Source organism: Camelus bactrianus, chromosome 25 (assembly GCF_048773025.1).
Source record: "Camelus bactrianus isolate YW-2024 breed Bactrian camel chromosome 25, ASM4877302v1, whole genome shotgun sequence".
NCBI classification, from domain to species: domain Eukaryota; kingdom Metazoa; phylum Chordata; class Mammalia; order Artiodactyla; family Camelidae; genus Camelus; species Camelus bactrianus.
Window position 1 is genome coordinate 8,498,150 of NC_133563.1, and position 4,955 is coordinate 8,503,104.

Genomic DNA, 4,955 nt, shown 5'->3' on the forward strand with positions numbered 1-4,955 from the left:
CACTGTAAACAGGGCAGGAGATTTTGCCTATGGTTAAGTAAAATCCACATGACCTTAAACACCATTTAAACATTGCTCTTTTCTCTTTCTCTAGTTAATTTTTCTTTAGATATTTCACTATGACTGAAGAGTAAAAGAGCATATCATAGCTCCCTTTTATTCATTCAAAGAATAATTTTTACACCCCTCTCCCAAAAAAGGGCAAAAAGACACCTAGTTTCATGTAGCTTGCCCTAGCTTTACTCATATACCCCAAATTTAAGCTACTGAGCTGTATTTTCCTATTCTTTACCCATCACAGTCTTTGGCCTTTTCCCTTCCCTTTCCGTATTGGGTGTCATCCCATTACTGACCTCAGAATTCTAAAACCTGTATGTTTTCCACAGATCTAATGCTTCTTTTGGGGACCATCTGGTAAAACATAATGGAAGACTTTTCCATCGTGATATTCAAGCTATGCAGATATACTTAAATGAAAAGGAAAACAGATATTCAGGGAAAAAAATAGCAACTTGCATCTCCACAACCATATAATAAGGAGTTAAAAGCACTAGTATCCAAGGGCAAGACAACACCCTCATTAGTAGAGAGCAATGCAATGATATCTGGCATAGTGTAAATGCTCAAGAAAAGTTAGCTGTTACCATTGATAAGAGCTTCCACTGACCATGCTCCATAATGATCCTAAAACTACTGGTTCCTGCTGATAGGAAAGAGAGTGTTGGATTGGAAACTAGCCTCAACATGAACTCTTGTTGAAATTCTGGATCTTCTTGCTACAACATGTCTTTACCCTACCCCTCCGTAGGGTCCCAGGACCCATTGGTATTCTACATGTGTTGATCCATTCTGATATCCACAGACTGTGTTATGTGCCAGCATCATCTTGACACCTCAAGCTGGAGAGTCAGAATCCAGGTCAGCTTGCAATGATTAAAGTTCCTCTTTCTGGATAAGTCCACCATCTTTCTCTTATGATAATAATGGTTTTATCTAGTACTTCTTGGAGGGAATCTTATTTTGACTGTTCTATTGGATTACCTCTTCCCTTTGGCTGAGAGGAGAGGGACTTCAGAGGAGAGCTGATGGTCAAAATATTTATGTTCTATCTTAGCCTCTCTGTGGGGGAAAAAGCGGGACACTCCACTGTGTTTCCGGGAAATTTAAAAATTGGCATCTAGGAAGACTGGGAGGATCGAGTTAAAGCTCTCAAGTTGGTCTGTGGAGGTGCAACCAGTTGGAACCTCTTCTGGAAATGAAAGGTGAAGCTCTAAGTTTTCGAGTTGCTGGATGGAAGACCGGAAAGCAGCATAGCCTGCTTAATAAGAAACCAAAGTAGTGCATGTTGCAGAGAAAGAAATCTGCTTCTCCTATTAACTGTTAGTTATTAACAACTGGTTATTTCCTAAATTTTAATAACTTTTCTTCTCCCTCCTTTTGATGTAAGTAAAATATTTGCTGTGAAAGAAGCAAACAAATGTTGTGAACCCAACTGATACTCTCACAAATATTTTGAGCTTTTAAAGAACACGCCTCCACTGGGCAGGTCGTTTTGTTCTTCTGGGGAGGTATACATGGGACGAAAGGAGAGTCAGTGGACATTTACCACCACCTAAATCCCTTAAGTGGAAATAACTGATGTAGCTGCCCTCAAGCCCGCCTATGCTTTAAGCGAGTGAAAGGCACAGGTGAGAGGGATGATAGAAGTCTAGGCGAGAAAGGGTCAAAAAGGTAAAACGAAATTACACGAAGGATAGGGGGCAGTTGCTCCACTGCCCCAGCACAGGTACCAAACGATTTGAAATACATAATCAGTTAAGTCTTATTCTACGTGAAAATCAGCAGCGGAGACAATTTCTTTACGTTCCTGTTAGTAACGGTCAGTTTAGAATTCCAAGAGCACTTGCTCTTTGGGTTTCTCTAACCCTCCGTCCTCTTGGAAAAGTGTTACTTTCTACCGGCTTCATTTATCAGAAGACAAACCTCCTTGGATATAAGAAACTGCTAAAAATGCTCTGCTTTCCTGAAAACTATAAACAGCTACACACTTTTGCGCAGAGAGGTTAACATACAAAAACCCCGCCTTCACCGTTTGTGCTCAATCCGGGTTCCTCGGCCACGCCCTGGGCGGAAGGGGCGGAGACTCCACCCTGCATCATATGCTAGCGCCGGAAGCTGGAGGCGACACAGCGGCGAGCTGGAATCTGCTTGTAAGTGCAGAGAAGTTTCTCCGTGCTAGGTGGGTAGGGAATTGCCAGTTTGGGGTTTGTGGGGTGGGTATTTGGGCCAAAACTGGAAAGACACTAGAGGTTAAAAAGGTCCGGTGTCGGGTTAAAGTTGGGAGAGGCTGGGAATAGAGTTGATGCTGTTAGTCCTTTGCTTGGTTTCTTTCCGTTTAGCTGTTCAGCTGTTGGGAGTTGTTTCATTATTTTTTCCTTGGTTCGTAGGTTCCCGTGTTGAGAGATGCAATTTTTTGGTCCTCTCCTGCTAAAGTTTCGAGAAGTAGAACTTGTTCTTGTGTTAAATGAAAACGCGAATTTCCCAGTTAGGTCTAAATCTCTGTGCCTCTTAATAGCTGAATAATCCTGCCGAAACTAACGTCCGGAAACCTCGGTTTCTCCATCTGTAAAATAAGAGTATTACCCAGTAATATTGTTGTAAAGATTATAATGAAATAACGTGTATATATGAGATAACATGTTAAGTGTTTATTATTTCCAGTTTGGGGGTAAATGCGGGGATACGTTGTTTTTTGTTTCATCCTTTAGATCCACCCATAGGATTTGAAAAAAGTATAGATTAGGAATAGGGACCTTTTTACCTTTCCCTGAGGAGAATGAGGCCTGGTTGGATTTGTGAGGAGCGCCTTTGGGATAGTCAATATTTCAGTCTGTGATTTCAGGGACAATGGACACCCAGAAGGACGTTCAACCCCCAAAGCAGCAGCCAATGATATATATCTGTGGAGGTAAGAGTAGTGCTTACTTAAAGTAAGAGTATTTTACTTAAGTTTTTTTTTGTTGTTGTTGTTATTGCATTTATCTTTGTCTTAAAATGAGTCATTCATCTTTACAGTTAGAAAGGAGAACGCTTTAACAACCATTAAAAAAAAATCCTCTCGTTAAGATTTCACTTTCTCTCTTAGTGTTACTGGGAAAAGGAAAATAAGAATTACCTCGGTTCTTAGTCACCTGAGAAAAGAATTTTTAAGGAGAGACAAAAAGCGTGATATAAGCAAGATTTTTATTAGTGAAGTAAAAATAGTGAAAGATAGTACACCCCTGAGAATTGGGAGCGGACCAATCCAAGAGAGGAAAAATGGCGCTGTTCCTTTGTTTTTCCTGTTTTTATATCCTGGTTTCTTGATTGATTAATTGACTGACCGCTCAGGTTCCCTGCACTCTGGCACGCCCATCCCTTTTTGGGCAGGTTCATTGGGTCAAGTTATACCAAGTCCCCCTCCCATGAGCAGCTGTAGCGCTTTGATTTTAACTGGCTTCTTTTACTGTTTCTCATTGAGAGAAAGTAAAAATTTCTGGAGTCCCTTTTCCTGAATGCAGACACACTGCCATTTTCTGGGTTGTTCCTTTCCCCTTCCTCTCCCCCTGCACAGTCCTCATTTCTATCTAAACGTCCTAACACTAGGAAAAGTGCATTGCCCACCACTCTTTTTTTTTTTTTTTGACGCCCTTAGTATATTGGTAATAGCAACATACCCTTGAGATTGAGTATACATATTTTAGTGCTTTGAGTGAAAAGTATGGTAAAGATAATTTGCTTGTCTGTAATATTTCCCTTCTAGACATTGAATAAATGTGTTTTCTTTTCTAGAATGTCACACAGAAAATGAAATAAAATCCAGGGATCCAATCCGATGCAGAGAATGTGGATACAGAATAATGTACAAGAAAAGGACTAAAAGATGTATCCTTTTAACTGTGCTTTCTAAATATGAGCTAGGAGGAAGTGAAGAATAAGGCTTGGGTTGATAGTCAAAGACTAATTTCTGGTGAAAATGGTAACACTGTTTGAATTACCAAAAAAGGGGCATGATTAATTTTTATGGACCAGTATGCCAGTGTATAGGCCTGTGCTAAATAAATACTTGTTGATTTGGGTTTTCATAAGTGTATTTTTCAGGGATTCTATATTTAAATACTCATTCTTGAGCTTGAATTTGTGGACAAACTAAATTATACAAGGAGAAATACAGATACTGATTATGCTGCCTCATGGAAAAAAGGAGGCTTACAAATTAGCCAGAAGACTGAGAGCGTAGTAACAGTATTTTTTAAATCACTAAGGTGCCACCTTTAACAATGCTTCAGTGGTCTTTAGTGCACTGGTCTTTTGCATCATGGGAAGGGGATTAATAAAAATTAAAATAGTTTATATAATTTTAAACTACTTTTTTTTTGTCCTTAACTGAGTTTAATGCAGTGGTGGTTTTTGATGCTCGATGAAAGATGGAATTAAGAGGAATATCTTCATTTTGATTTGGATTTGCTGTTAATGTTGTATAGCTTTTGATTAGTTTACTGTATGAGTACAACTATATACACATGATTTCATTTAAAAAACGTTGTATTTAGGTATCTATTAATAGTTTATATAAAGATATTTTTTGTTCAGTTACATGATTTGTGGTTTTATTGTGTATGTAAACTAACACACAATGAAGGTTAAAAGTGCTTCCCCAAACTACACTTTAATCAAAACCTAGAATCATCTGAGGCCCTTGTTTAAAATGAAGTTTTCTTGGGCCCTCTAAAAGACTGATTAAGTAACTTCCTAAGAGACCACTGTTTTACATCACCAACTGTAAATTCTCCAGCATCATTCTATTCTGTATGGAGTATACCAATGTACTTAACTGTCAGTGTGCATACCTCATTTTGAGTTAGTTTTCATTTAGCTTGGCCTAGGCCTTTCTGTGTATGTATGTAATGCTTGAC

At 38.9% G+C, this 4,955-nt stretch overlaps 1 long non-coding RNA gene across 3 annotated transcripts; it reads left to right on the forward strand.

The window, feature by feature from the left end:
* The first annotated feature begins 2,154 nt into the window (after nt 1-2,154).
* LOC105069615 (DNA-directed RNA polymerases I, II, and III subunit RPABC4) lies at nt 2,155-4,635 on the forward strand. 3 transcript variants are annotated; one of them, XR_835333.3, is made up of 4 exons: nt 2,155-2,239; nt 2,903-2,968; nt 3,832-3,924; nt 4,441-4,635. It is a non-coding gene; the product is annotated as a DNA-directed RNA polymerases I, II, and III subunit RPABC4 (long non-coding RNA). The 3 variants fall into 3 exon arrangements; XR_006725150.2 differs by having other exon boundaries at nt 2,155-2,210; XR_006725149.2 differs by having other exon boundaries at nt 2,169-2,239; nt 2,890-2,968.
* The last annotated feature ends 320 nt before the right edge of the window (nt 4,636-4,955 follow it).